The 19,772-nt window shown below is 50.8% G+C and overlaps 1 non-coding gene across 1 annotated transcript; it reads left to right on the forward strand.

Moving 5' to 3' along the window:
* The first annotated feature begins 17,339 nt into the window (after positions 1 to 17,339).
* TRNAS-GCU lies at positions 17,340 to 17,421 on the forward strand. Its single transcript has one exon. It is a non-coding gene; the product is annotated as a tRNA-Ser (tRNA).
* Positions 17,422 to 19,772: the final 2,351 nt, after the last annotated feature.

A 19,772-nucleotide genomic window follows, 5' to 3' on the forward strand; every position in this document is an offset into this window, starting at 1 on the left:
ACCTGGAAATAAGGTTAGGGGCCCCAAGCATAGGGTTCCTGGAGATAGGGATAGGGAACCCATGGGTTGGGCCCCTGAAGCTAATGCTTGGATCCCAGTGGTAGGGACCCTGGAGCAAGGATTAGGGTCCCCACGTGTAGGGCCCCTGGAACTAGGGTTAGAGGCCCCATAGTTAGGGCCTCTGGAGCTAGGGTTAGGGGACCCAGGGGTAGGGACCCTGGACCTAGGTTTAGAGGTCCCATGGGTTTAGCCTCTGGAACTAGGGTTATGGGCACCATGGGTAGGTCTCCTGGAGCTAGGGTTAGAGGCCCCACGGGTATTTCCCCTGGAGTTAGAGTTAGGGGTCCCAGGGTTGGAGCCCCTGGAGCTAGGATTAGGGTCCCCACGGGTATTGCCCCTGCACCTAGGGATAGGGGCCCCACTGGTAAAGCCCATGTAGCTAGGGTTAGGGGCCTCATGGTTAGGGCCTCTGGAATAGGGGTTAGGTTTCCCACGAGTAGAGCCCCTGGAGATATGGTTAAGGGCCCCACGCAAAGGGCACTTGGAGATAGAGTTAGGGCCCCATGGGTAGGGCCCCTAGAGCTAGGGTATGCGTCCCAGGGATAGGGCCCCTGGAGCAAGGGTTAGGGGGGCCACATCTAGGGTCCCTGGAGGTAGGGTTCGTGGCCCCATTTGTAGGGTGCCTGGAGTTTGGGTTTGGGGCTCAAGGAATGGGGATCTTGGAGCTAGGGTTAGTGTCCCCACGGGTAAGGCCCCTGGATCTAGGGTTAGGGGCCCAACGGGCAGGGCCCCTGGAGCTAGAGTTAGGGGCCCCACGGTTAGGGCCCCTGGAGTTACAAATTGTGGCCTTGGAGGGATGAGGCCTTGGAGCTAGGCTTAAGGGTCCCAGGGGTGGGCCCCTGGAGCTAGGGTTAGGGGACCCATGGGTAGGGTCTCTGGAGCTAGAGTTAGGGACCCCACGGGTAAGGCCCAAGAGCTATGGATTGGGGCCCCAGGAATGGGGCCCTGGAGCTATGGTTAGGATCCCTAGGGAATGGACCCCTGGAGCTGCTGTTAGTTGTCCCAGGAGTGGAACCCCTAGAGCTAGGGTTAGGGGTTCCACGTGTCGGGCCGATGTAACTAGGGTTAGGAGACCGACGGTTAGGGCCTCTGGAGGTAGGGTTAGGGATCTCAAGGGTAGAGACCCTGTGTCTAGTGTTAGGGATACTAGGAGTGGGTCTCCTCAGGCTAGCGTCAGAGTTTCCAGGGGTAGGGCCCCTTGAGCTAGGATTAGAGGCCCCAAGAATGGGATCCCTGAAGCTAGGGTTAAGGGTCCCAGGGGTGGGGCCCCTGTAGTTAGGGTTAAGGGCTCAACTTGTAGGGCCCCTGGAACTGTTGTTAGGAGTCCCATGAATAGGGCCCCTGGAGCCAGAGTTAGGGTCCCCACAGGTAGGGCAACTTGAGCTAGGGTTATTGGCCCCACGAGTAGGGCCTCTGGAGCCAGGGTTAGGGGCCTCACATGTATGGCCACTGGAGCCAGGGTTAGAGGCCACACGGGTAGGGCCCCTGAAACTAGTGTTAGAGGTCCCAGGGGTAGAGCTCCTGGACCTAGGGTTAGGGGCAACACGTGTAGGGCCCCTGGAGCCAGACTTAGGGGCCAAGGGCAGGGCCCCTGGATCAATGGTTAGGGGCCCAAAGGGTAGGAACCATGCTGTTAGGGTTAGGGGTCCCAGGGGTAGAGCCCCTTGAGCTAGGGTTACGGGTCTTACGTGTAGGGCCCCTGGAGCCAGGGTTAGGGGCCCCAGAGGTAAGGCCCCTGGAGCCAGTGTTAGGGTCCCCAGGGATGGGGCCACTGGAGCTAGGGTTAGTGATCTCAGGGATGGGGACCCTGGAGCTAGGGTTATAGGCCCTACAGGCAGGGCCCCTGGAGTTAGAGATGGGGCCCCACGGGTAGGAACCCTGGTGCTAGGGTTAGATGTCCCAGGAGTAGGGCCCCTGGAGCCAGAGTTAGTGGGCCCACGTTTTGAGCCCCTGGAGCTAGGGTTAGGGGCCCCACTGATGTGCCCCCTGGAGCTAGGGTTAGGGGTCCTAGAGGTGGGGCCCCTAGAACTAGGGTTGGGGGCCAAAGGGTTAGGCCCCTGGAGCTAGAGTTAGGGGCTCCAGGGGTATGGCCCCTGGAGCTTGGGATAGTTTCCCCAGGGATGGGGCCCCTGGAGCTAGGGTTTGGGGTTCCACGGGTAGGGCCGCGAGAGCTAGGGTTAGGGTGCCATGGGTAGGGCCCCTCGAGCTAGGGTTAGGTGTCTCATTGGTAGGGCCCCTCAAGCTAGGGTTAGGGGCCCCAGGGTTTGCACCCCTAGAGCTAGGGTTGGGATCCCACAGGTATGACCCCTGGAACTAGGGTTAAGGGCAGCACGGGTTGGGTCCCTGGAGCTAGTGTTAGGGGCCTCACAGGTAGGACCTCTGGAGCTAGGGCCTAGGGACCCACGGGTAAGGTCTCTGGAGCTATAGTTAGGGCATCAAGGGGTAGGGCCCCTGGAGCTAGGCTTAGGGGTCCCACGTGTAGGGCCCCTGGAATTAGGTTTACAGGGCCCACGGGCAGGGCCCCTGGAGTTAGGGTTAGGGGCCCCAGGGGCAGGACAAGTGGAGCTAAGGTTAGGGGACCCAGGGACCACCCTTCTCCTACCCCACACCGCCCCCAGAAGAAAAAGGAAAAAAATCGTTTCTCGCCTTTTTTTTTCCATGTCACCCTATGTCTACTGCATGCTGGTGGTAGACAGGGTGCTGCAGCGCTGAACACCAATCTCCCCTTCCTGGTGGCAGATGGTGCAAAGTGGTGGGTTGTCATTGCTATCATCAGCTGATGAGTGCTCCTGGCTGGCCTTGGTGAGGTCGGCCAGGGGCACCTGGGTAAAAATGAGAGTGACTCAGCCAGGTCATTCCCATCTTCTGTCAAGCACCCAGGAGATGATGTTGACCAGCAGTCATACTGTACCATCTTCTGGTGAGCAACCAGGAGATGACGATGGCTAGCAGTTGTACAACCAGCCTAAGATGTAAAAGCCGGATGGGTCAAAACAAGAAATTGACCTGATTTGTTCTGTGAAATCAATGGCCTGCTAAACCCAGGGTTTTGAGTTCAATCCTTGAGGGACCATGCTGTGTGACAGTTGTTTGTGTTTCTCCTTGATGCAAAGCCACCCTTTTGTTGATTTTAATTCCCTGTAAGCCATGCCATCATCGCCCCTCCTTCCATCAGAGCCTTGGCAGACAATTGTTTCATGCCTTTTTTCAGCGCAGAACCAGAAGCTGCAAAAGCAAAACCAAGCAAGGAGGCTACAGCAGTGCAGTGACGAGCGTGATGAGGACATAGACATGGTCATAGACTTCTCACAAAGTACGGGCAGGGCAATGTGTCCCGGCAATGTGCACATCATGCTGATGAGCTTTGCATGGTCACCTGTGCTGATCAGCTCGCCACGCTGGCCAAACAGGAAATGAAATTCAGAAGTTTGTGGGCCTTTTCCTGTCTACCTGGCCAGTGCATCTGAGTTGAGAGCGCTGTCCATAGCGGTCACAATGGAGCACTTTGGGATAGCTCCCAGAGGCCAATACCATTGAGTTGCATCCACACTACCCTAAATTCGACCGGGCAAGGCCGATTTCAGTGCTAATCCCCTCGTTGGAAGTGGAGTAAAGAAATCAATTTAAAGAGCCCTTTAAGTTGAAAAAAAGGGCTTTGTCGTGTGGGTGGGTCTAGGGTTAAATCGAGGTAACACTGCTAAATTCAACCTAAAGTCATAGTGTTGACCAGGCCTGAGAGGGATTTTATAGCTACTGGCTGTCTGGGTGTCCAAACAAGGGAGCTACCCGCCCACCCTTTCACTAATCACACTTGGTAACTATTAAGCAGAAGCACAGAATCATAGATTGATTTGCTGAGTCTCCTGCAGGCCTTCCTAATGGCACAGCAAGCCTGCTCCTGGTTCTGCACAATGTTGTTTCGTTTAGCAGTGACTGTGATGGCACTTCCAGCTATTTGGCCGTGGGAACTCTGGTATTAAGTGGACACCCTGTCTTAGCTGTGTATGGCTGTATTGCTTGTAGATTTATATATTCTGTATTGATGTTACCAAGTGGAGTATTTTGTAGCTGGCTGCTATAATTTGTTTAACTTGTATGAAATATGAATATGCTCTCTCAGATTTAACCACCTGCCTTTCACACACTCCCTGCCCCTCGCTCTCTGGGGTGGGAACAAGACACCAGCATGTGTGTCCATTGGATTTTTTTTATTTAATTACTTCTCATTGTTAAATTATTTATGAATGTTTCTTAAATTTCATTGCAATGCATTTTCTTCCTGCCACGGTCTCCTGGCAGCTCAGGGATGTGAGAGTCTCCTCCATTGCATTTCTGCCCACGGAAAAAGAAGAGAGATCACACTTCAGCATCTTTGGAAATAAAAGCAACCTGGAAACAAACCAACTGTCTCCTCAGTGTGCAGTTTGTGTCTCTTTTGGTGCAGTTGATGTGTGTTCAGCATGTGTGGTGGACAGGGGCACTGTGTGCTCACATGGGAATTCACCACCCTAGGTAAAAGGCCGAGTAATGGAGGCTTTTAGAGGCAAAAGGTCATCCCTCAAAATTTGGAAATCAAATCCTAGTGAAGATAATAGGAAGGTGCACAAACTCTGGCCTGTTAAGTGTCAAAGTCTAACAAGTCAGGCCAAGAAAGAATCTGAGAAGCAACATGCTAAAGACACAAAAGCTAAACATAAATCTGGTCAATGAGAGTCCTGGTCTGTCCCTGCAGAAAAGTGAACCCCCTCTGTGGCTGGAGTGAGCGACTCTAAGCTGACCTCACTACAGACCTGTGCCAGGTAGTGCTCATTGTAAAAATGTCTCCTCTGACAGTCGGGAAAACGCAACCAGCGGTCCTCAGGCCGGCTGACACAATTAAAATCCTCAACAACAAACATCATGCAGTCCAGAGGAAGGGAGCCTTTGATCTTCCCTCTCATGCCTTAACTGGGGACCATACACACTAATTTAGCAGTAACCAGTGCCACAGAGCACAAGTAATGCCCTCCCTGGTTGGAGCTCCACCACCTTCTGTACTCGCACTGCAAATGTGAAAAACAAGACTCCAGCCCCATCATTCTTCCCTGGCCAGGAGGCCCTTTCTCCAATCACCTTCTGCCTATTGAGCTACCCTAGAGTTGTTAATATGCATTTCCTGAACACCCATCATGTCCAAGTCCAGCTGCTCCAAGGCACTGAGCATCAAGCACCTCCTGGGCCCCCAAATCCCTTCCACCTTCCACACAGTCATTTTCACAGATGACCCTTCCCTGCTACTGCCCTTGCTCAGCTGCGCAGAGGAGTTTTCATCCCTAATCCCTGCCTGTCACTGCCCAGCAGCCCTCTGGCACCATTCCTGAGGGTCACCCTGCATTGCTCTTTTCCTGCCATGTTGGGAAAGACAGCTCTCATCCTTAAAGGTCAGGTGGGCCAACTAGCGGCAGAAGCTCATTCTATGTTTTCCTACTGCAGAGCCTAAGATCAGAGACTCACCTTCAGTGCCACCCAGAAGGGAGGCAAGTGGGGCAATTTGCCCCAGGCCCTCCAGGGGCCCCACGAGAATACAGTATTGCAACTTTTTTTTAATGGAAGGGGCCCTCAAAATTGCTTTGCCCCAGGACAGCCCTGCTCACTTTGGGTGCAGGCATTGATAGAAAACAAGCTGCCCCTGCACAAAGATGATGCAAGAACCAGCCAAAGCCTGGGATTGATCCATGGACCCTTAGCTTTTCAGACTAATGCTCACCCAGCAGATCTGTTTTGGCAGTCATATGTGTTTATTTTGGCCTGTTGCTTCTCTGTCCAGGATGTTTTTGCAGCAGTTGCACACAAAAACAACGTCATTGTGAGCGGCCCATGAAGACAAGACTCGCTTTTGCCTCCCTTTCTCCACTTGACTTGCTTCCTCACCCTGTTCCTGCCCTAGTGCCCGGGTTGACCTAGTGGTGGAAAGGGACTGGGAGGCAGTGGTGCAGGGAGGAAGTTAAGCTGGACCCTGAGCTAGACTAGACCCTGGCGATGAGAGTCTGGCCCCCACTTGCCGCCCCACCCTGTTGTCCTGGCTTCCCTCACTGGACGTCATTCCAGGAGGGAAGTGGGGCTTCTTCCTCCCCTCCCTGATTTTCACACGGCAGAGGAGTGCAAACAGGAAAATGAATGGCTGCTCCATACTCCTCCCACCGGAGGAACCCAACGCCCTTAGCTGTAGTGAGTAAGAAGTGTCTGTTGGCTGACCAGGCCTGTCCCCGAAGAGCTGGAAAAGCAACTGCCACCTCCCTCTCAGCTCCAGGCTGTGAGAAATGTTCATTCCCTGGCTGCATGGGCGGCTGCTGCTCCGTGCTCTTGAGAGCGTCTGTATTGCTCTGTCAACCCCCTGTCTTCACTGCGCCAGTCTGGTAAGGTCCCAAGTGCCCCCTCCGGCCTGGCAGCTGAGAGTCTGTGCAGACATCAACCCCCCGCCAGCCCCACAAGCAGCAGCAGCGCCAGCCCCCCAGCACCACAGGGGCACTCAATGCACTTTCTGTGGGGAAATGGCTCCTTGGCGTCCAGCTGCTAGAGTGAGAGCCAGGAGAGAGCAGTGTCTGGTTCACCTTGGGGGAGAGAAGTGTCGTGGAAAATGACCACCACCGTGTTGAGTTGATCAGACAGCCTGAGGCTCCTTTATTGATTAATCAGAGAATACATGCATATGCACGGAGAGACGACAGGTCCCCTAGCAAGGGGTAAGTCGCTCTACCTTACAGCAGTGATACCTGTGCTTATAAAGCCTAAAACTACAAATTATCATATGAGCTTATACATCCGTCATTACCTTATTTGGCTAATATATGACATCTTTTCAAAACAATTAATTATTTTTATATATTGCAAAAAGAGCTAAAAATTGCAAAGCTTGTCCTTTTCTACTTCCCCATAGGAAGTTCTCGCATTTGCCAAGACCTTGACACTCCGGTTATCCTTTACTTGTGGTCATACAGCTGTTACTTAAGCTTTTTTGAGGAACTTGGGTCCAAAAATACATGTTGTTTGTTCTTTTGGCCAAGTTATTAGGAGTTATCTTTTATGCTTACATGAGCTACTTAATGAACTATGATGGCCCAACAGCTGTTAGTCTATTCTGGCAGTGATAGATTGGTTATTTAAGGTTATTTAAGGGATTTCATGTTAGTTTATCCCCTTATAGCAGCATTTGATTGTTATAGTAGTGTTAGCAGCATTTAATAGTGTTATGATAGTGTATATTAAAATCAGAGAGTGAGCCTCAGGTGAGTTAGTAAAAATTATCTTCCTTACTCTTTAAATGTTAGTATGATTGAGGCCTATGGCCTTGATGTAATTATTAGCTTGATCAAGACCCGGCTTTTGGGCCTGGGGTTAGTTTTCTTTATCAGAAGGGACCTGATGAGTGTGGATCTCCCTCTGTCTCCCCCGCAATGGTGGTCAGTTTTATTGTCACTGTGATAGTCAGAGTTTCCCTTCAGGGCCGGCTCTAGAAGGGTCTGGGGTCCAGAACAAATCTCCCCTTCCCACCCCAGGCCCTGCCCCCACTCCACCCCTTCCCTCAAGCCCCCACCCATGTCCCATCTCTTCCCATCCTGCACCTTCCTGCCTCATTCCTCTCCCTCCCCAACCTCTTCCTCTCCCTGCTCCTCCCACTCCCCACCCAGTGCCTCCTGAACCCCACTGAACAGCTGATCACTGGCAGGTGGGAGGTGCTGAAGGGGAAGAGGAGGAGCTTGTCAGCAAGGTCTGTAATGGGGCGGGGGGGAGCTGGCTGCCAGTGGGTGCTGAGCACCTATTTTTTCTCTGTTGGTTCTCCAGCCCCATAGCTCCCATGGAGTCACTGACTTGGCTCCTTTCGCACTCTAGGGGGAGGAGGAGAACCAGGGCTATGCCTAATCTATGGGGCACCAGGTGAGTGGCAGAGGCGTCAGGTGCTGAGAGTTTGCCTGACACCTCAGGGACACAGTGTGAGGTGGTGTCTCAGGCATCTCTATGAAAGGAGCAGAACAGGATTTACTTGGGGTGGGGAGAGAATTGAGAGTGTCTTAGGGGTTGTAGAGAGATATTGCCTGGGTGAAAGACTGGCTAAAACACAGGCCTCACTGTGATCAGGATTCAAACCTGAGCAGAAGAACCCTATTGGATTTTGACTCAAATGCCTTAACCACGCAGCCATCACAGCTGTGAGCACAAAAATGCCCCAATGCCAGAGAAACTGGTAAAGAATCCCAATGCCCAGGCTTGAAGTCACCTGAACTACAGAATTCCCACCGCAAACCTGGCTCCCAAAGCACAGGGGGGGATTTGGGTTTGTTCTCTTTGCTTAGCCATGTGCAGTCGCACAGAGAGCGCGTTTAAAAGTCTCCCCTCCCACAGAGCGGGAATGGGAAATGATTCTCAACTTCAAGCTTGATGTGAATGAAGATGTCTGGACCACAGGGTCAGGGACTGATCTTTGCTAGAGAAACCAGTGACACATGGAACCAGGCTAAGGAAAATGTTCCCTGGAGTCAGTAACTGGATTAGCAGCAGTATTGTGCAGAGAAATGTCTCACAATAGGAGTCAGCGCATTGGTTGTTTGGTAGCAGAAGTCACAGCTACAGCAGGGGAGGTCTAGCTTTGGTTTCTGGCCAACACAGGGATGAGTTTTATTGTCTCCAAATTTCAGTAGAAAAATTCAGACCCAAACTGTGTGTGGTGGGGGTTTCTCTGGTTTGTTTTGTTTTTCTCATTTGAAATGTCCTTGATTCTTTTTCTGGGAAAACTATTTGGAGAAGGCCAAGGAAGAGTTAGAACAATTACAAATCTCCCTGGGAGTGAGGGGGTCTCTCAGCGCCAGGGGAGGGGTGGAGACTTTCATTGAGGGGAGTTGAGGAGATAAATGAGAGACTTTTGCTCCAGCAGAGGGAGCGGCTTGGCAGGTTCATTTCTACCAACTGAATCCCCCCCCACACACACACACACACGTTGCTCCCCTGCTGCTGCTGCCCCAGCTCAAACCCCACTGTCACCCCCAGCATGTGACCTACAGCTTCCTACTGACAAAGCCCTTATCTATCAGAGACAAAATCCCCTCGCCTGCCCCTTCTCCAAGCTGAGCCTTCCCCCCCAGAGCCCAGGACAACCCCGACCTAGCCATGCCGGGGGCTCGGGCTTAATCTTCAAGGCCGAGCGCAAAACTTTCAGCTGGGCAAGTTTCACTCCCTTCTCACCTTGACCCAAGCGGCAGGGGAGAAACGGATGAGACACCCCGGCTGGAAGATGCCTCCCTCCCACTTCTCTATAGCCTTCTGTGATGTTATTAATATGAACTGGGACCACAGAGATCATTGTTGCCACCACTGTTATATATGTGCAGCAAATATTGTGCAAAGGTTGGCGTGTGAGGTGTCTATGACAAGGTTATGATTTGCTGGTTATAATTATGCTGGCTGTATGTGTGTACCATTTTTGTATTTGAAGTTATGAATATGGGCTGTGTACTTGTGTCTCAAATGTATTTGATTCCAAGTAGCCTCAGTGTCATCAGCCCCCAACTCCTTCAGGAGTCCCTAGCAAAGAGACCCCTCCCTCACTGTCCTGGACTCCCTGGGAGGTGCCTCCCACCCCCACCCAATGGAGCACCAAGGGTTAAGGTGGCAGCATCTAGTGTCTGTGGGATTCAGTGGCTCAGGCCAGACACCTGATCTGAGGACCCGCCCCCATAGCATTGCTCGAGGGCCTGGGCCTGAGGTGTTCACAGCCCCCTCCTCACCTCTCCCTGAGCCCAGCCTGGCTTCTCACCTGGAACAAAGCAGAAGTGTCCGTCGGCCTCACTGCTGTCCTAGTACCAGGTGCTGCTGCTGTCCCATGGGGAGCAGGCCGAGCTGCTGGGGCTGGGATCCTCCACCTCCTGCCCTGGGAAGGCTGGAAGGTCCCCACTGACCAGGCAGGGTGATGCCTCCTGCTGGAAATCAGAGCTGGGTTCCTGGGGCCGCTGCTGCCCACACAACAAGCCTTGACACCAACCTGCCTGGTTCTGCTCCTGGGCTGGGTCCCGCCTGCCCAGCCGCATCCTGGCCCAGCTCCATTTTGGCCTGGCTAGTGCCTCTCCCACCTCGGCGCCTGCGCTGGGAGCAGGTTTCCTCTTCCAGAAGGCTGGGCACTTCCACCTCCCAGCCCAGCCAGGAGCTCCTTCCCCGCCAGTGGGGATGGAGGGGCTGCTCCACTCCTGGGGAAGATGGCAGCTGCTTCCCTCAGGCTCTGGAGCCACCTCGGAGCCTTCTTCCTGAAAATCCTCAGGATCCTGGCCATCCTGGAACCGAGTGGGGAGCAGGTGTAAGTCTGGGGTCAAGGCAGCCTCTCACTAACCAGCCTGTTTGGTCTCTCTCCATCCCTGCCCCAGCCAGAGCAGCTCCTCCTCCCCACACAGAGGTGCAGGGAGTGCAGGCTACACACACTGGCAGGAGTTCATTGCATGATCTGCTCCCCCTCAACCTTCCCCCTCATCATCCCTGGGGCTGCAAGAACCGGGGAGTCTCGTCCTTTTCGAGCACTGGGGTCAGTCACAAAGACCATCAGTCACTTTGGACAAGCAGCTCCCTCCTGCCAGCCCAGGACACACTCACACCTCCCCATCCCACCCCCTGCCCAGGCTGGAGAAGGAACAGAACCCAGGAATCCGGACTTCTCCTGGGAAACCATTCCCCACTTTAAAGTCCCTAGGCATAGCAAGGCCAGAGCCCTCTCGTTTCCCATTGATTTCTATGCTCAGCAGCTCCCCAGGTCTGGTCCAGCTCAGAGACTCTCAGCCTGGGGAACAGTCTCCCACAAGGGAAGGGCTGGGAGCCCCTTTGCTAGGATCTTGCCAAACACGCTGGAGACGGCTCTGGAGAAGCCCTTCCCCGGTATGAGAGTGAGGGGCTCCTGGAGGCTCTTTGCAAATCCAATCTCCTTTGGGAGAGATTCTCTCCCCTTCTTTCTGCCTCTCCCCAGACAGACAGGGGACGTCACCGAGGAACCCTAATGCCACTCACTTGCTCTGGTGATGAAGTGATGGATGGAGGATGTTCAATATCATCCCTCGCCCTTCTCCTCACTCTCCAAGCCCAAGGCAGGCTGGAGAGGGGGGTGGTGACCTGAGGAGTTACCCTGCCCAGCCAGCAGGCAGGGTGATGACACTGGGTGATCGGCTGGCTGGGAAAACAAGAGTCTGTCTTATTGCCAGGGAAAGGAGAAACTTGGCCAGCAGCAGGGGGTGCAGAACATCACCCTAGTGCAGGGGTGACAGCGCCTCCGGGATCCTGAAATCCCAGCACTTTACACACCTTCCTGGAGCCTCCCCACCCCCCTGGGCTGTCGGGACTGTGACCCCAACCCTACTGATGAGAAACAGGCCTGGGGAGGGGAAGCTACTGGCTCAGGGTCACACCAAGTGTCAGAAGGATGGATGGGACCCAGCAGTCCTTCTTTCCAGGCCCCTTTGCTAACCACTGCTGCACACTCCCTCTCACAGCTGGCAATTACAAGCAGGCCCTCATGGCCGCTCCCCCTGCCTATGAGAGGGAGTGTGCTCCGCTGGAGTCACTGGACCAGGGGACTGGGAGTCAGGACTCCTGAGTTCCATTGATGGGGATTTCATACTTTCCCGCTATTGGAAAGTGCTGGGAGAATCCCCCAGCCAAAGCTGCTCTGACAGTGCTAAGCAGCATCTGACCATTCAAGGGCGGAGCGCACTGCCCAGGAGGAGGAGGAGTGTTTGGCTCTGGGGTTTCACTTCATCCCAGTCTAGAGAGAGGGGCCCAGCTATGGAGTTTGGCTCAAGAAGACCAATTCTCCAGTTTGTTAAGGGCATTTTGAATTCCAGTCCTGTGCTCCAAAGTGCTTGGTGTCATTTGCAAATTTTAGAAGCATGCTCTCCACTCCATTTTCCAAATCAGTAATGAAAATATTGAATAGTACCAGACCCCGGACTGATCCCTGCCGGACCCAACAGGTACACCCTCTCTGTTGGACAGCCAGACATGGAGAAGGGCTCTTGGAGTCTGGGCTTTCAACAGCTCTGCACCCACATCACACTGATTGCATCTAGACCGCATTTCCCTCGTTTACTTGTGAGAATGTCCTACGGGACTCTGTCAAAAGCCTTAATAACACCGAGCTAGATCCCATCTACTGTTTACCAGCCTCCACTAGGCCCGGAGCCCTGCCAAAGAAGGAAAGAGGATTGGTTTGGAATGATTTGTTCTTGACAAATCCACGCTCACTAATCCTAAGAACCAAAGTATCCTGTAGGTGCTGCTGACAAACTGATTGTTTAAGAATGTATTCCAGTATCTCTCAAGCTATGGAAGTAAGGCTAGCTAGTCTGTAAGTCTCAGGGGTCTCTTTGTTCCCCTTTCAAAGATAGGTCCTGTCCTGTTCATGGATGGGAAGATGTTCTTTTTCAGGTATCTCAGAGGAGACCTGGGGCACAACACCTGGTTTGTTTAGGCCACAAAAACAGAGGCAGGAACCTCTTCTGTCCTGCTGGCAAAGAACCCCAGGTACCTAAGAGACAGGGACTCACATCCCTGAATGGACTTAAAAAAGGCAGTGGTTAAAAAGTTTGGTCCCGACCATTTCTTGTTTCCACAGACTAGACATTTTAGCAAACTTTAGAATTCCTTGGTGCTAAACACCGTGAAACTCCCCTTTCTCCTTCACAGAGGGTTTTAACGCCCCTTATCTCACTCAAGCTCATGACTGCCCAGAGTTTGAGAATTGTCCCTGTTCCCATTGGACAGATGGGGAGGAGCCTGAGGTACAGAGAAGGGAAGTGACCTACCCAAGGGCCTACACAGCAAGGCAGTGGCAGAGCCAGAAAGAGAAGCCACCAGTCCTGACTCCTGTTCTAACAAACAGCAAACCCCCCCAGAGGCAGGGATAGAGCCCAGGAATCGAGATGGTGGGGAAATTTCATTGAAACCATTTCTGTCAGAAAATCCCCTTCAGACTAAACCAGTTTGTTTCTCGAAATCAAAACAAGTGGGATGAAAGTTCTTTGCAAAAAATATTTTGTTGCAAAACAAAAGCATCTCCTGTTTGTCAGAGTGTGTTAAATTGTCTTGTCGCACACAAAGAGGAGACACTTAGATCACAAACATTAGCTAAGATGCTTCGATCTGAGCTAAGTAGTTGATGCTCTTAATAATTTCAAAATAAAAAAATACAAATATAATAGACTATTTCAGCTAGTCTATTATGTCATAATCTGCTCTGAGTAAATGTGATAGGACACCTCATATTATGCACTACTCCTAGTGACATTCTCCAGTGGATCCTCATCCTCCACCCACTGTGAGATAGGTAGGAGCGGATCATTATTATCCCTACTTGAAAGAGGGAGAAGCTAAGGCTGAGAAAGGAGAATTGACTTGTCTTAGGTCACACAGCCAGCCAGTGGCAGAGTTGGGAATAGGACCCAAGCGCCCTGATTTTCAAACTAACCATCAGATCTTGAATTTCAAACACTGAATCACTTGAGTAAAGTGTTCTCAAATGAGCTCCAGACCAACAACAGTGCACAGTAATTATTCAGCAAGTATTTGAGGAGAACTGCAATGTTGGAGAGAATCATGAACTGCTCAGAGATCATTAATGCAGAGAAGCAACAAAATTTGTCAAACATATGACTGTTTATGACTTATTTCCCTGGTCTTAAAAGAGAACAACAAGGACCTGACTCTCCTCCCTGTCAATAACCCTCTGCTCAGCCAATCACGGTAGAGACTGAGGATGGGAGGCTGAGAGTTCTCACCAGAGAGCCCAAAGGATGGCCCAGGTCACCGGTGGGGATCACTGCCCAAGCACTATTTCAGCCTCATATTTTTGGGTGGAGCTCCCACAGTGGGAGCTGTTGAGCACTCCCCCACAACACTACCCCCCACACACACACTGCTCCTGGTGTTGGGAGGGGAACAGGCGAAAGGACAAAAGAAGCAAGAGACAAAGACAAAGGATGGAGGGATGGATGGAGGAAAAGGTGAAACAAAAAAGGACAAACCCTAATGTCCTCAGCGATTCTATGGGACAAAATCCCAGGTGCGGAATAAAATTCTGCCTCCTTAAGCTCGTGTTTTCCATGCCTAGAATTCAACTGTCATCAGATGGATCAGACTGAACAGGTTTCAAACCTCCAGGAGGCTCTTACCTTCTAAACAGGGACGGCTGTTTTCTAGTAAAACCAGGAAAATGGAAGGAGAAAACTGGAAAGAGGTTCCTCCTGACACTCATATACGTGAACACAAATACTCTCTCAGTCCTCAAAGAGAGACCTGAAGAAGGAGACTTGCTGAAGCAAAGCCACAGAGGTCTCTGAGGTTTCCTTGGCCCCCACCCCTGTCCTGCCTGTCTGATGTCAGCATCTCTCTGTGAGGTCACCACCTCCCCACCACCTATGACCAATAGTCTGAGGTCCTGCAAAAGGCCTTTGTGATGTCACTGCCACACCCCTCCCTTGCTGTGCTAATGTCCTGCCCCTGGCCAGGCACTTTGGAGGTTTGAGCTACTCCCTGTGGATCACCCCAATCAAGAAGCGTTTGTTCTAGGAAGCAAGCCGGCTAGACAGGAAAACATCGGTTGCTGCTGCCAATGCTATACTCAGTTTTTTAGAAATTAGTCAACTTTATGGCCAGAAGAGACCATTAGAGCATCTAATCTGACTCCCTGCATATCACACGCCTCCTGTATGATACTAGAGCTACCTTTGGGGCAAACACATTCCGGAAAGGCATCTAGTCTTCCTTAAATGACATCAGGAGATGGCGAATCCATCACTTTCCTTGGTAGCTTGTTCCTGTGGTGAATCATCCTCGCTGTTGAATATTTGTCTCTTATTTGTAATATGAATTTTTCTCTTTTCACCTTCCAGCCATTGGGTCTTGTTATGCCTTTCTCTGCTAGATTAAAGAGCCCTTTCATACCCAATCTTTTCTCTCCATTAAGGCCATTCAACACTTCAGTGAAGTCACCTTTCAATCTTCTTCTGATAAGCTAAACAGGTTGAGGTCTTTCAGTAGCTCACTAGAAGGCATTTTTCTCCAGCCTCAGAACATTAGTTGGCTCTTTGGTCATCAGACTCCTGAACTGTAGCTGGATGTGGTTCTAGTTCTTCTGCACAGCATAGCTCCTGGAGAAGAGGGATCTGCAAATGTACATTCGTATGATACCTTTGTTTAATTGATGAAAACATAAACTAGACTCTTAGAGGATTGGAACTGATTTCAGCTGATGGACAGCTTTGCTAGTTTTTTTATGCATTTGGACAGTGAAATGTTGAGTGTTTACATTAATATCAAGCATCCCCGTATAGTGGAGCTCCTGAACATAATGGAGAATGAAAATGAAAATGTTTTTCTTTTTCTTTAAAAAAGAAAAGAAAGAAGGTTGGTTATAACAGGGCACTTGGGTTTGGACCAAGAACCACTTGACCCGCAGTCAAGCACTCTACCCCTGAGCTATACCCCCACCACAACAGCAGCATGGAATTGTGATCTCCAGGACTTTGAAGGACAGACCCTGCTCCATCGAGCTCCTTTGCCATTCGCAGACCACAGGTGGTTTTAAAAATGGGGTTTGATTAAACTTCTTAAATGTGGTAAACCCCACAGCTTGCACACCCACCCATATAGCTTCTCCCACTGACATAGCTGCCACCTCTTGGGAAGTGGATTAACTACACCCACAGAAAACCTCTCTCCCCTCAGCATAGAGCAGTGGTTGTCAAACTGTGAGTCAGGACCCCAAAGCGGGTCATAACCCTGTTTTAATGGAGTCGCCAGGGCTGGCGTTAGACTTGTTGGGTCCTGGGGCTGAAGCCAAAAGTCTAATCCCCAACACCCAGGGCTGAATCCCACAAGTTCTGGTTTTGCCTTCCCCCAACTGGGGCAGGGCTTAGTCTCCCCGCCTCTGCCCAGTGGGGAGGGGCTTGGTCCCTTTTTCCAGGGTTATGTAGTAAGTGTTTTTTGGCAGAAGGAGGTTGTAGTGAAAGGAAATTTGATAAACCCTGGCATAGAGCCTCTGAATATGTCTAGACTTGGCTCCCTGTGGCACTGTGGGTGATCAGACACTGAAAGTACAGCCATGAAGACACCACACACCAGCCTTACCTAGCAGGCAAGAATCAAACCTCCACAGAAAGATGCCCAGTGTTTTTTAACCCATCTCCCTAAGCACTCAGCCACAACCACTTAACAAAGGGGCTTTTCTTCACTATGATTCTGGTCTCACTGAAGGGTCATTTCCAATTGTTTGCTCAGACCAGCATTAGGGAAAATGGAGCCCTGGGCAAAGCTTGTACTTTGGCACTTCCCCATTGCCCCTGGATGATCCCCACTCCCCCTTTACCACTAGCTCCTGCACTCCCAGTCCTTGCGTCTCCTTCACCCCTAACTCCTGCCCCGTCCCAAGCCCCCTTTGCTCTTAACTCCCTGTGCCACCAGCCATGACCCTCTCCTGCAGCCCCTTCACATGGTTCCAGTGCTGGGGGCCCTGCACTTGTTCTCCTTTTCCCTGGGCTTTGGCATCACTAGCCACTGATTAGCAAGTAGGATTCAGTGGTCTCCAAAACGTGGGGCATGACTCCTACGGGGACACAGAGGAACATTCATGGGGGCACCTCAGGGCCTGAGCCAGCCCCATGGAGGGAGCACCACTCAGCCCCGTTCTGTCCCAGCTCCTCCACAACCTCACCCTCACCCTGGGCCTCTGGCTCCCAGTTCGGCGTCTACCCCCTTAGCCCTGTCTGCACCCCTCTCCCCAGTAAGCAACAGCCCCACTCCCAGCTTTGGCTCTTGACTGTGGCTTCCGAGGGTCCACAGCCATGGATAAGAGGGCACAGAATGAAATGTTTGGGGAACCACTGTTTTAAGATGATGTTCTCAATCACTTTTACGAAGTCCAATAAAAGCTATTCCTCACCCACCTATCCCTCCATCAAGACTGACTAGGTATGTTCTGCTGCTCTTCACTCATGGAGGAAGGATAATATTTCATTCCATTCAATCCTTAAGTGATTTTAACCCACCAGTTGAAACTGGTCATTTTGGGAAAGTGGCCCCATCACGCTGCATAGGTAGGCAGAGTAGATGTGTCTATGCAAACACGGTTTGTTCCTGAAGTCTTTCCCCAAGCTTGTCACTAGATGGGAGGGGGGAACTCATTCAGCCCCTGCTTCTGCTTAGTATTTAGAAACTCCTTAGTGTCCCCATCTCTGCTGGACTTAGATTTCTCCTCCTGTCTCTTTCTTGATATCTCAGATGAGGTGGCCAAGCGGTTAAGGTGCTGGACTGCTAATCCATTGTGCTCTGCACGCATGGGTTTAAATTCCATCCTCATCAGATGCATTTAGTCTTCACCTCCCCTTTATAGACAACTGTCATAAACAGATAAGTAAGAGTTAATAGAACAGAAGTGCTTCATATCTCTTTGCCTGGAAAGGGTTAACAAATTCAGTGAGCCTGGCTGTCACCTGACCAGAGGACCAATCAGGGGACAGGATACTTTCTGGAGGGAGGGAAATCTGGAGGGAGGGAAGTTTGTGTGTGTGCTGTTAGTGTTTGGTGGTTGTTCTCTCTGGGGGCTCAGAGGGACCAGACGTGCAACCAGGTTTCTCTCCAATCTCTCCGATACAGGCTCTTATAAGTTCAGACTAGTGAGTACTAGGTAGATAAAGCGAGTTAGGCTTATGGTTGTTTTCTTTATTTGCAAATGTGTATTTGGTTGGACGAAGTTCAAATGTGTATTTGGCTGAAAGGAGTTCAAATTGGTATTTTGCTGAAAATATTTTACTTTGTACTTGTATACTTAGGCTGGGAGGGTATTCCCAGTGTCTATAGCTGAAACACCCTGTACCTATTCCATTTTTTTTTTTAATTTACAAAGATAATTTTTACTGTTTTTTCTTTCTTTAATTAAAAGCTTTTCTTGTTTAAGAACCTGATTGTTTTTTTTATTCTGGTGAGACCCCAGGGGACTGGGTCTGGATTCACCAGGGAATTGTTGGGGAGAAAGGAGGGAAGAGGGAGAGAGAGGCTGATTTCTCTCTGTGCCAGGATTACTTTCTCTCAGGAAGAGTCTGGGAGGGGGAAAGAGAAGGAGGGAGGAAGGTGAATTGTCCTCTCTGTTTTGTGATTCAAGGAGTTTGAATCACAGTGATCTTCCAGGGTAACCCAGAGAGGGGAAGCCTGAGAGAGGCAATGGTGAGGGAAAGGGTTTACTTTCCTTGTGTTAAGATCCAGGGGGTCTGGGTCTTGGGGGTCCCTGGGCAAGGTTTTGGGGGGACCAGAGTGTACCATGCACTGGAATTCCTGGTTGGTGGCAGCGCTACAGGTTCTAAGCTGGTAATTGAGCTTAGAGGAATTCATGCTGGTACTCCATCTTTTGGATGCTAAGGTCCAGAGTGGGGAATTGTACCATGACAACAACCATCTCCCCCTTTGGTACAATAACAGACGGAACAATGTTGCTTCTTGCAAACAAAAGCCTTCTCAGAAACTCAGACCTCCTCCCTTGTTTTAAACTAAATGTCTAAATCCCAGATTTTTTAATCTCAAAAGGTAACATCCTCATAATCTCCCCCAAACATCCTGGGACCTGCCCAAATAATTAAAATACCCCCATCCTGAGTAAAGCCAGAACAGTGAACCAGAGCTAGTGTTTAGGCCAAGCTGTTCTGAAGGAGGCAACTCAAACATTTTCTCCCTGCTTCCTTTGGCAAAGTCTGATTGAGAAAACAAAATTCCTCAAACTGAAAATTGTCTGCTGAAAAACCAGTACTAAATTGGTAGGGGAATTTGGTTTGAATGTATTATTATTATTCTCTTCTGATTTCTGAATCCGTTCAGTTCAGTCTTTGTCCTCCAGGTGTGTTTCCAGCTGTTGAGTTGTGAGGGAGAGAGGCCAAGTCATGATGTCTCTACCCCCCTTTCATAGTTTCTTCCAACTTGCTAGGAAGTTCCTTTGCTACGATGTGAGTCAAGCAGTGTCCATTGTCTCCGTGATATCTCGGAGAAGTCTGCATTGTACACGGTTCCTGGGATAGTCCTTGGGAGTGTGGATACCTTCAATGGGCCAGCAGCGAGTCTGGCTCCTCCCTTGTCGCACCTGAAAGGCTTGTGGTGGACAATTCCCAACCTCATAACATATCTCAGTAACACACACAGAGCAAAACTTGAGAATTTCCCAACCAATGTGAGCACACACAATCCAACATGATATTAAGTTTCAACAGATCAAGACTTTTGAAATGATACCTCACAAGGCAGACTTTGTACAAACCATATCATCATTATATGAGAGTGGTGAATATGGGCATAGCGTGCCACACCTGGGCTTACATTGCAATGGAGACGTACCCTTAGAGTCCATCTCTCCTTGGATAAAAATGGCAGCACAGCTGGCCTGGGTCATCTGACTTGGGCTCATGGAGTTAAAGCTGAGGGGCTAAAAACTGTGGTGCAGATAGTTGTATTCACACTGGAGCCTGGGTTCAGAAACCCTCACCCCTGCTGGGGTCTCAGAGGTTGGGCTCAAGTCCATATGTCTGCACTGTAATGTTATAGTCTTGCAGCCCAAGCCCCATAACCCTGAGACAGCTGACCCAGGCTTTGTGACAGGTGCCCTGGGTGTTTTAATCACAGTGTAGACATAACATTAGGCTACATCCCCAGTGCAATGAAACACCCATGGC

Source organism: Gopherus evgoodei, chromosome 16, assembly GCF_007399415.2.
Source record: "Gopherus evgoodei ecotype Sinaloan lineage chromosome 16, rGopEvg1_v1.p, whole genome shotgun sequence".
NCBI classification, from domain to species: domain Eukaryota; kingdom Metazoa; phylum Chordata; order Testudines; family Testudinidae; genus Gopherus; species Gopherus evgoodei.